We start from the raw sequence: 12,995 nt of genomic DNA on the forward strand, positions 1-12,995 counted from the left end.
CTATCTTTTACATCTGAAGAAATGATATTTGGCCTTGCAGGTATTTGTTCTTCACCCTGAAATGGAAGTCAATGCACTGTTGAAATTGAAAATAGTAGAGTGGCCCCAGTTAAGTCTCCCCAATGGGTTTGGACCCCTGAGCATACATGAAAGCCTTTTAAGCGCCAAGATTATTTTAGAAAAAGTTTTTTTTTTGTTTGTTTTTTTTTGTTGTTGTTGTTTTTGTTTTTATCTCAGCCCTACTGACATTTGGGCAGCATTATTCTTTGTTGTAGGATAAAGGGATTCAGAACAGGTTTCCCCAAGGTGTGCCACTTTGGCATGTGGATTATTTTGAATTGAAGTCAGTGGAGACCCTACAGGCTCAGTAGAAACACCTGTTCCCTCTCAGCTACTTAGAGGATTCTAAATCAGGGGTCTTTTACATAATAAAGGTTAACACTCTTAGAACAGAAATACTTTTTTATGACTTATCTGTCAGGGAAAACATCTAATTACTGAGTATCTGCTCTTCTTAATGTTCTGAAAATGACCCTCCTCCCTTCTAAAGCCTCAGTACTCTTACCTCATTCCTTAAATCAGATACCCCATTTCACCTATCTGAACCTGTTATGTATGTGGGGTTCCCATACTTGAACATGTAATTAAGTTTGGTTATTTTGTCTTGTTAGTCTTTCTCATGCAGGTTTAGTTATTAGACCACACAAAGAACCTGAAGGGTGGAGGGAAATTTCTTCCTTCTCTACAAGGGGGCTCCTATCCTGGATTTTACTAGTGCCCTTGTCTCTACCCACTAAACCCCAGGAGAGGTTATTACAAACCATGACCTTGGATTTTTGTTTATTGATTGGTCTTGCTTTTGAAAAATATATTTTTATTGATATCAGAGAGACAGGGAGAGGGAGAGAGATAGAAGCATCAATGATGAGAAAGAATCATTGATTGGCTGCCTCCTGCATTCTCCCTCCTGGGGATTAAGCCTGAAACCCAGGCATATGCCCTGACCAGAAATCGAACCCTGACCTCCTGATTCATAGGTCCACATTCAATCACTTATCCACGCCAGCAGGGCCATGACCTTGGATTCGTAATACAAAAGGAGAACAGAGAGTTCACGTGTAGGGGTGTATATGTGTATTGTATATCGAAATTTCAAAAGTAGCTTTGTCATGGTAATCTTTCACTGGACCATGAGCTTTGCTTTCTCAGCTAAAATGATTGCTCTTTTGAAATCAGGCTTTGAGAGTTGCATTCCCTTTTGTTCATGAGGAAAGCTTTCTCTTTTTATGGGGGAGGAAATGATATGCTATAATTTTCAGAAAGAAATTGTACTTGGTGGAACTTGACTATTAATAATAATTTGAGGATTTTCTAGCAGCAATTGCTGAATAATTTTGACTGCTAGCCCACTGGGAATGAAAAGTGGACATTTCTGAACAATGAGTCCATGTGAAATCTTCGTCTGATATTAGTTATCCAGTGTCCCATCCACATTTTCCTTTGTGACCCAAAGCATTGCTGCTTCTGAGGTCTGCTAATGGCCCCAGTTGAGCTATTGGCTCCTGCATAACTGAATTTCATGATAAATCAGACCTGTGTTTGCTGTCAGGGAGCTTTCAGTCTGGTTGGGTTAAGGGTTGTAAAAATTGTGACAAAATAGCTTATAAAAAATCACAAAAAGAAGAAATTACTTTTAGCTTACAGGGAAGAAAAGAAGAATTGGGTGTAAAAAAGAAACATTGTAAAGTAGGCTGAATTTGAACTGAACTTAGAGGTAGATGGGTAGTTTATAATAAAAGACAGGAAAAGGGATAATTCCACACCACTCAATAGCAGGGATGGATAAATGATAAAAGGAAATTACCACCATATACTTCATTGAGGAAATAGGTCAAGAAAAGTGTTACTAAAACGATAATACTATAGAGTACACTTATAAATGGCCACATAAAAAGTGTCTATCACCTGAGAACAACATTATCTACATCTTTTTGTTTTCTATTTATTAAGAAAAAATAATCTTTTTATTGATAATTTTTAGATGAGGCCATATAAGAAAGCCTTATTAGGTATCAGATTTAATTTATGTATGTTTATACAGACCTATTCATATGGCATATATAATTTATTATATACTTTTATTGATTTCAGAGAGGAAGGGAGAGAGAAACATCAATGATGAGAGATAATTATCAATTGGCTGCCTCCTACACGCCCCCTACTGGGGATTGAACATGCAAGCAAGGCATGTGCCCTGACAGGGAATCGAACGGTGACCTCCTGGTTCATAGGTCAAAGCTCAACCACTGAGCCATGCCTGGCTGTGGCATATATAATTTAATACACTAAAGAAAAACAGCTTATTAGTACCACAAGTTGTCTCCCCTCAAGTGCCTGAGTTATACTTGTTTTAGATTTAGGAGCACTGAGATAAATTTGTATTCCTTAAAGAAAATATACAGGTAGTGGGATTATTATGAATTCATCAATTTTCAGAAGATTGTAATGAGTTTGTCTTTAGGATTTCATTTTTTAAGAATTACATATAAAAATTCCTCAACAATGATACAGTCTTTCATTTGCTGTTTTAGCATATGGTGCCTGCCACAGGATTCCATAAATAAAGCATTTTAGTAAATTCCTCATAAAAGGTGTATTTCTGCATTAATATGTGAGCTCAAAATAGAGTCTTGTTTTAATAGCTATTCATTGTTGAAAAAGCACTTACTCTTATAATGCATTACTTTGACATAGACCAGTCGTTTTATCATATGTAAGTAACTAGTGAGTTCTCTCTTGCATCCCTGTAGAGCCTATCAATTCCGGGAAAAAGAATGAGTAATCTTATATTATTTGTAATATGAAATCTGAGAAGTGAACTTTTTCTTTGCTGGTAAACCTGTTTACTAATTTGAGAGATTTCTCAGATTCACTGTTAAATATTATTGCCACATAAATAATTCTGATTTTATGACCTTGAGTATGTCCATGGAGATGAAAAAGCTCTTTAGTATTATGCATATGTATATACAAGATCATATGTTTACATTACTACACCATGAGTGAATCTGGATACTTCAATAATTCAAAGGGAATAATAAACCCTAGATTAAAGTATTAAAATCAAATAAAATGAATCTTTTCACATTTTGTATATGCACAGAATATTTTGAATACTTAAAATCTAAATACATTAAGATGATCAGATGGGTTTTCATATCAATTTATATTTTTGAATATTGATGCTGAATTCAATGGAGAAATAGAGCCATATTAGTGAACTAAAATATCGTTATTTATCCCACACAACAGAGGTTAGTAATCACATGGTAATATATGTTTATGATCATTACATAAAGTTGCTAGATGGCAAATGGTATATCTCTATCGTGCCCTTAATTTCCTTGTTTAATCTTTCAAATATAAATGTACAGCCCACATGTGTAGATTGATTTTTTTGTATCTTTTTATTAAACTAGACTCCTAGAGGACACAGACCAGGGTTTTCACCCTCAGAGTGAGTCTTATCAGAACACTTGTCACATAACTAGTGCTAAAGGAGTTGCTCTAATAATTTATATAAAATAATAGACTAAAGAACAAATGCATTTATTAGAATAAAATATTACAGCAATCATAATTTTTTCTTTGGTTTTGCCTTTTAAGGTTTCAGTTACCAGTGGTCAAGAATCATCTGAAAATAATAATAAGTGGAAAATTCTAGAAATAAATGATTCATAGATTTTTAAATTGTGCACCATTTTGCATACGTCACTTACCTCATCATATAAGCACTTTTATCATCTCACATCATCACAAGAAGAATGATGAGTACAGCACAATAAAATATTTTGAGAGAAAAACTACATTTACCCCAAATTATTCAAATAGTAGGTCATGGAGGAAGGCTCTAAAAAGACCTGGTGGCTCTGAATGATATGTTCTTTATTGATAAAAAGGGAGGCTTGTTCATGTCCAGGCATGACTGTCCCCCAATATCTTATTAGAATGACCCCTACATACACATGGAAATGCTGGTCCCTAGGTTCCAGTTCCCAAGAGTTTTCACTCCATTCCTTTCCATTGATTGAGGATTAATTGATTTTTTATCACCTGTTCTCTATGTATACTAGCTGAAATGTTTTTAAAATTTATGGGTTTGTTTTGGACATGGAGGTGCCTACAATTGAGGTCATTTTATTCCTAAATGCATGGTCCAATATCATAATTGATTCATACACCACCAATATCTATTCAAGTATTCTCTTTAATCTCCCACATTTCTTTTTCCCTTCCTTCCCACTAAGAAAGCATCCAAATATATTTGATATACATGTTGTATAGTATAAGTATCATATATTGCTTACTTTTCTCACTCATCAAATGGGTTTAAGTTCCATCCATTCAATATATCTATCTATATCTATATCTATATCTATATCTATATCTATATCTATATCTATATCTATATCTATATCTATATCTATATCTATATCTATCTATATCTATATCTATATCTATATCTATATCTATATCTATATAAATTCTTTTCCTTCTAACAGTTGCATAGAATTCCATGTTGTGATTCCACCAATTTTAATAGTTTACTCTCTTTGTTTACCCTTACAGTTCACCAGTGCTTGTATCAGTGGGGACACAGCTCCCCATTCCCTTCTATGGACAATAGTCCTGCAATTAATACTGTTAGAACTCTCACTTAAGGATATGTTCCCAGAGGTAGAACATTCAGATAATAGGCACTAACATACTAAACTAGGTGGCAGCCAGGTTTCTGTTGGAAATGTCTGCACCACTTAGCAATCCCAAGAGCAGAATAACTACAATATATGTGGTTGTTTAGAAAACAAAGGAGTGGTAAACCGGTCCACAGAAACTCAAATACCATGGGCAGACTTTGCAAACGCCCCATTACCCAGGCAAGGGCAATGCTTGATTGGGCCCTGGTACTACTCCCAGAGAGAAGCATTGATGCCATTGATCTCTGAGCCTATTGCTTCATCCTCTGAGAGGATTTTCTATATCCATCCCCCTCCTCAGAAAAATATCTGATTAAGGCAACATTTGGGGGCCAAGGGCCATTTTGGTTCTTATACAGTCGGCTGTTTTAAATTATGAAGTCACACATTTTTATGCTTGGAATTATGGTTCCTTTAGTAGTACAGATCTCTTACAAACTTTGTTGGCTTCTGTGTGTTTGATTCCCATCAGCTCCATGTGCAAACATCCATGTCTGCAGTTCTCTATTCAGACGTTCTTCCTGGATTTAATATACGTCTTCATTTCCTTGCTTCCAGGCTTCTGTTCTCTCCCCACCAAATCATGGGGAACTTGGGCCACTTAGGTAGGAAATTAGCCACATTCTTCCTCTGCTGTTCCTGAGGTGTTCTGTGTAATTGGGGTGACCTACTGGTTGCTAGCAATTCAGTAAAGGGCTTATCAATGTTGTACGAGTCATATTCTGTGTTTAATCTTTGACTAAAGACCAATTTTAATTTTTTATGTCAAAGAACTGATTCATTTTTCTTTTAATGTTTGGAATAAAGACACAGTTGCCTTTCTAACCCAAAAGTTCCCTGAATTCATGAACTATACTTACTTGCTTGCTTCAAAACAAATAATTCTTTTCTGAGCTCAGTTTCATTTATCTCAAGATGATAATTCTTTTCTCTTAGTATATTCTGAAAGTGCAAATGTACAGATATTTCTTTAATGTGTATTATTTTTCATAATATAGTTAATATCTTTAATGCACAATCTTTATAAAATTCAGAAGTGAGCAAAGAGAAAGAAAGGCATTATTCACTATCACAGTATATATCAATGTAAAATATTAAATCTTAGTGTATTTTCTTTTAGGAATATTTGTGTAAATATGTCTATGTGTACATACATAGTTAGAGAAAATTAGGATATGTATTTGATAGTTTTTATTTTTTCTATAATGATAAAAGCATAATACGCTAATTAGACTGGACATCCTTACAGACAAAATTGGGCTGCAAGGGAAGCCCAGGTCCTGGGTGCTAGAGGGAAGCAGGTGCTGGCAGCCCAGGGAAGGAAGGCTTACTCTTGCATGAATTTCATGCATCATGCCTCTAGTATTTTAATCAATTTTTTGAAAAGATGTTGTGAGGAATGCATAATATTGTATTATATTATTGGGTTATCTTATTTCTATAGTAATTTACTCAGCTCTTTCTCCAATATTGGACATTGTATCTGGTCCCAGAATTATGCTACCATAATGTTTCAATACAAGTTCTTATGCACAATTCATTATGCACATCTCCAATTTTTTTTAGGCTATATTTCTAAAGTGGAATAATTGGGTAAAGCAGTGTGGGTATTTTAATGATTTCAATAAATGTTGCCAAATTGTCCTCCAGAAAGTTTCCATACATTTGTATTCTCACAAGCAGCATATTAGAATACCATTTGCATTTCTGTAATTAAAAGTCATGTTGAAGACTGTTAATATTATTCATATTTTAACGTATACATATTTAGTAATGCATATGGACTCAAACAGTTGTTATTCTTCCTTTTTCTTATTTTAACTTTCTATGATTAATAAGTATTTCCATATCATGAGATTATATATCTCACTATATTTTTGTTAATCTTTATTTCACCAAATTAACATGTTTAATTTTCTATGTAACCTATTTGTGAATTCTAACATACTCTTTTTCAAAGATACATTTATTGGTTTGATGAAATTTGTGGATATATTAAGACTTTTGATATGGATCCTTCCCAGAGAATGGTATAGTCTCACATTTATCCAAACTACCTATTGCCCATCTCTTATAATTGTTCTGATACCCTGACATTACCATGACATTCCAACCCTCTTTTCATTTTGAACTTTAAATTTCTCCCTGATGGATATATGTTCCTGTTATAAATCTTGCTTTCTGTTCATCACTCTGCTTTTTAATTCCCAGGTACTTTATTCTTAGCTGTGAAATTGTACATATATTTATGTGGAATGACTAGGAATTTCAACTTGAATCCCCTTATGCCAGGATGCTAGAAACACATTTTTATTGCTGTCACTGTAATAAGAAATACAAGTAAAGCCACAACTTATTTAGGATCTAACTTCTATTGGAGGCTTAATTTATTAGATGATTTGTTAATGCTTTGCTGAGAGCAGACTTGAGGTAGTATTACCTATGGCAAGTAAATTTTTGATAAATACATGAAGGGATGAAACTGAGTGTTTGATATTGGAGGTCTCTTTTGGACATACCTTCCATGTAATATTTTATAGGGCAGAGAATAAAATGAAGAGGTAGGAAGGTGAAACTTTATCATTAAAATAAAGAAATTGAATGAATGATTCTGGGATGGTTTCTGTTTAAATAGCCTCTTATGAGTATACTAGAGGCCTGGTGCATGAAATTCATGCAATCGGGGGGGGGGGTTTCCCCAGCCTCGCCTGTGCCCTGTCACAGTGCAGGAGCCCCACAATCGATTGCCCCATCCATTCGGAGCTCCTCAATGGATGGCCCAAAAAGAGGTTGGCCAGAGCCATGGGTCCCGCCTCAGCACTGTGCACGCAGCGTCAAGTCCCTGCCCACCTGTGGCGCCTCGCTGTTCATGCAGCCCTGCCCACCCACGTGCACCCACTGCACACGCAGCCTCCTGGTGATGAATTGTTAAGGTGTGAGGGCATCACAGCATGAGGGCACGATGACCACAAAGGCTTTTATTAGTATAGATTATTACAGAGTCAATGATTAACTTCTCTTTACTTCAAAGATAGAATTTTTCTGTGAGGAACCTCTATTAAGACTGGCCTTGGGGGTTTTGAGGATACAGAAGAAAGCTAGATAGATAGGGTTGAGGACCCTAGGGGGAAAGGAATTGACTTGGGAACCCAACTAGGTGGAGTTCCTAAGATACCCCACCTGGGTGTGGAATAAAGGTCATGAGTGGGAGACATGAGCTTTAAAATCTATGGAGGTTGCTAAGACAGGCAGCTTACAGATAACCAATCACAAGGCAGTGAGAAATATGACCAATCCCAAGGATGTTGCTAAGGCAAAATTCTTTGAAAGGACCAATAGGAACTAACAAGCATATATACAAAAAAGTGAACACGCTTCTTCTCTCTCCCTGGTATGCTAGAATCTTAAGTGGATGGCAGGAGATGTGCACCTCAGTGCTCATGTGGCTTATGGCCATGTGGGACTCTACATGTGAAAATTGTATTTATGATGTGCAGCTGACTTCCAATTCCATTTCCACCCTCTGAATAAGCATTGCTTAAGACTCCTTTATTCTTCTGTTCCTAATGATATGCCACACCACCTGTCATTCATCAGATTGATGTACTATATAGATGTTCTTCAATTTACAATGGTCATGTCTTCATAAACCCAAAATGATTGAAAAAGTCATGTGAAAAATATATTCAATATACCTAACCTAGAAAACATCACAGCTTAGCTTAGTCTACCTTAAGCATGCTCAGAACATGTACATTAGTCTACAGTTGACAAAACCATCTTGCTGCCACTGACCAGGATCAGGAAAGAGTGACCTATGGAATTGCTTGCCTGGGAAAAGATCACAATTCGAAATTTGAACTTCATTTATACCAAATGCATATCAGATACCCACCATCATAAAGTGAACACATAAGTTGAACCATTGTAAGTTCAAACCATCTTTATATGTGTGAGTCTATTTGTGGGCTCCCTTTTTTGTTCCCTTGATTATTTTTTCCATCTCTCTTTTTCTTTTTTTTTTTAGTGATTTAAGAGAGGAAGAGAGAGGGAGAGAGAGAAACATCAATGATGAGAGAGAATCCTCCATCGGCTGCCTCCTGCACAACCCCCACTGAGGAACGAATCCGAAACCCAGTCATGTGCCCTGACTGGGAATAGAATCATGACTATCTGGTTCATAGATCAACACTCAACCACTGAGCCACACCAGCTGGGTTAGTTTTTCTATCTTTATACCAATACCACACTATGCTACTTATTCTAGCTCTAGAAGACAACCTCCTGACTTAATAGTGCATCTATTCTTTTCTTGGTCTTTTTCCAAGCTATTTTAGCTGTGTACTTTTTCTTATAAAATGTATGGCACTTTGTTAAATGCCACAAAAAACTCTGTTGGGATATTTGTTGGCAGTGTTTTCTTGATCACGTGCGGTGTTTTAGGTTAGTAGGGAAAAATCATCCTGTATAATACTAAGCCTTCTGAACATGGGCTATGTCTCCATTTTCTTAGGTCTTCTTTAATGCCCTTATTACACAGTCATTATTCATTATGAACATTCTTGCACATTATTTTCTAAATTTATTGCCAACTAAAATATAATTTTATTGCTATTATAAATTAAAGTATATAAACTGTTGTTCTACCATTTGTTGTTGATGTTGGGAATTAAAATTGGCTTTTTAAATTATATCTTGGCCCCAAAGGTGTGCTCAGTTGGTTGGGTGTCGGCCCGTGCAGGGAAGGTTGCCAATTCAATCCTTGGTCAGGACACATACTTGGGTTTTGTGCTCCAGTCCCAGTAGGGGGGTTATAGGAGGTAGCCGATTAATATTTTGCTATTTTGCTCTCACATCCATGTTTCTCTCTCTCTCCCTGTCCTTTACTCTCTCTCTAAAAATCAATTAAAAATAATATCCTGTAAGCTTTCTAACATTCTCAATTATTTATAATAAATTATTACTATATGCTTGTGTTTCCATGCGGAAAGTAATTTATGACAAATAATTAGTTTTACTTCCCTCTTTCTATTTTATATTTATTTAATTTTATTTTCTTATTGGGCTGTGTAAGAATCCAATGAAAATTTGAATAGAAGATAGAGGGTATTATTCTTTATTTTAAGGGACATGCTTCCAACATTGACCTATTTAAGTTATTGTTTATTGATATTTAAGTTGTAATGGTACAACTTATCAAAATAAAATTTTAATTTTATTCAATGAAAAATCAATTTATTGATTTTGTTCTATGTGCAAAGAGCTGATCTAGAGGCCTATGATAGCTTACTAATTTAAATTATGATTAAACCTCTGAAATAATTGCAACCCATTTGACTCATGGGCTATTTAGAAATATATTAACAAATTTATAAATATTTATCAAACAATTTTAATTATATATTTATTATTTATTTTTTGTTTAAGTATTCTGGTGTTATGACTCAATATGAGTCTACTTTTAAAATGGTCTATGTGCATTTTAAATTATTTTGGCAGTTATTGAGTACAGTCATTTAGTCCTCTTACCAATCCAATGAGGGTGTTATTATTATAATTATTATTTCAATTTTACCACTAGAAAATTAAAACAGAGAAGTTAAATAATTTGTCCAAATTTGCAAAGCTATGAGCATTAAATATTCCAGAGTTATGTTTTCTTCACTCTAAGCTATGTTTTTTTATTTGTTGTATAATAGTGACACAGATATTACATTATAGCATAAAGTGCAAATAAAATAAAAATTTTAGGTTAAGTTATAGGGAGTCTTAGTGGTGAAATGATATTTAATCATGTGAGAGAATTTGATCCCCCCCCCACCCCCATGTTGACACTAAGGGGTATACTAGGAGTACTAAAGGGAAGTTGCAAAGAAAAAATGAAATCACACTAAAAAAAAGAAAACTTCCAAAGTACAGAACTTGCCAGAGAAAGAAGACTTGTTTCAGAATCATGAGACTCCACTAACATAAAACTTTCAAATGAGCTGAAGGACCACTAAGTGGTACTACAGAGAATATTGAGAGCAATTGTGCTTACAGACTTCATACATCTTAGCCACTAAAAGTAACATCTTCTACAGTCAGGAGATTGTATGACTATGAATACTGGCACATTACTAACATTTCATATTCTTACTGATCCCTTACAATGCCCTTGAAGTATTGGTTTTCCTGGAGAAAAAACATTTGAGTTGATAGCATTATGGTAGATCATCAAACACTACATTTTTGTCAAATGTTAAGTGCAAGAAATATTGTGTTTATGTGCTCTGCTTTTTAGTCAATAATGAAAGCAATAAAAATGATTAAACCTTAGGAAAAATAGAGTCCCTGAAGAAAGATGAAAAACAACATATATCTAAGAAAAGAGCAAGCTGAGGTGAAACATGAGAGGAGCATTAAATATTTAAAAATAAAACACTAATGTTTAAAGAAATACTAAAACAATTCTTTCTTTTGCTTATCTACCTCCTTCCCTTAGTTGGTGATTCATGTTGTAACTAGATTTAGAAATAACGATTCAGTATCTAAAAAGGTTGGCCAACATGTGACAAGGGGTAAATTCAAGGTGAATTACCATGTACCCCAATAGCTAATACCAAGAAGTGATTAAGAAATTACATGCCCTGCTATTGTGGCTCAGTGGTTGAGCATTGACCTATGAACCAGGAGGTCATGGTTTGATTCAGATCAGGGCACATGCCCAGGTTGTGGGCCCAATCCTTGATGTGGGGAATGCAGGAGGCAGCCAATCAATGATTCTCTCTCATCATTGATGTTTCTATCTCTCTCTCCCTTTCCCTTCTCCTATGAAAGTAAATTAAAAAAAGAAATTACAGGAAAACTAAACTATTACTTCTTGAAATAATGAGAAAATCATTTGTCACAGGTCACAAGTAACTATTGAGTCTACGTAAACTCGATTAACTTTCCAGCATTCTGTCTGGAAAGGGAACAAGTGAAATTATTCTGTTTTTGTGTGTGTTTTTTTTGGTGGTGGTGGTGGGAGGAGGCAAGATGATTGTGGTGACTAAGACTCAGAGGGTGTTGTAATCCACCCGGACTTGAGGGGTCATGGTGGTACAGAATTAATCCATGCACCCTCCATTACTCACCCTGCTCAGTTTTCTCAGATTTGACCACTTATACCAGCTCAGCTGATCAGGAGATACATGGGATCACTGGAATTGTCCTCAATATTATAGCCAGCCACAGGACCCATTGTCTTAAACAAGATTGGATGATTTCCAAACTCTGGTGCCAAACTATAGCCAAACACATAGCTGGTTTGGATAGCTCAAATGGCCCTCTGGCCAGCAAGCTGTGCAGCTTGACCTAGCCATTTTACCAAGCTCATGTTCTGTGATTGAAATTTGAAGACCACATGTCATGTTGGGATGGAATTGTCCTGCACTAAAACTTGAGTTCTGAAATAGATGTCATAAACATGATCTTACATTTTCATGTTCTTTTCCTTTCTAATGATGCAGCTTTAAAACTTGCTACCCAGACACTAAAAGAGAGAGAAAGAGAGAGAGCAATAAGTGAACATGAAACATTATATTGGTCAACAATAATTTTACTGTTTAATCTTTTTATTTATTTAATTAGTGTTTTCAATTCTGGGGGCAAAGAGATTCCTTGATGGCATTTTCTGGGAGGAGTGAAAAATGTTACATTGTGATTTTGAAATATGTTTGTATAATTTAATAGTGTGTCAATACAATCACAAAATATTGAAACTTCACACCAAATCATTAAGGTCTATTTTCTTGAGAGAGTAAAATAACAATCTCAGTATATTTCCAGTACTCTTTTGGTAAAGAGCTCCCTATATTATGGAGGATTTTGATAAAACTTAAAAATCTCTAGCAGGTTAATAAGAAAGGCAGGGACCTGAGACAGAATGAGAGTCAGTGGAGGAAGTTAAGGAACTGGAGTTTGGAAACGCTAAATGGGTTCAGATGAGTGAAATTTCATTGTGAAGAGGAATACATTTTGTGTTGGTTCAGAACGTAAAAGCCATGATCACTAGGAAGATATTCCAGGAAGCAAGGGTTTGGTTCAACATAAGGAACAACTAAATATTATAATGTGTTGAAAATATGAGTCACCCGAAGCAGAAGTTTAATGGCAACTTGTTGCAATAGATGCAATTACACTGCTGTGGGTTGGGGGTTGAATACTTTTTTTACTATCATCCTGTTTATCTCCAAGTTACTGCCATTTTCTGAG

Source organism: Myotis myotis, unplaced genomic scaffold, assembly GCF_014108235.1.
Source record: "Myotis myotis isolate mMyoMyo1 unplaced genomic scaffold, mMyoMyo1.p scaffold_m19_p_1, whole genome shotgun sequence".
Lineage (NCBI taxonomy): Eukaryota > Metazoa > Chordata > Mammalia > Chiroptera > Vespertilionidae > Myotis > Myotis myotis.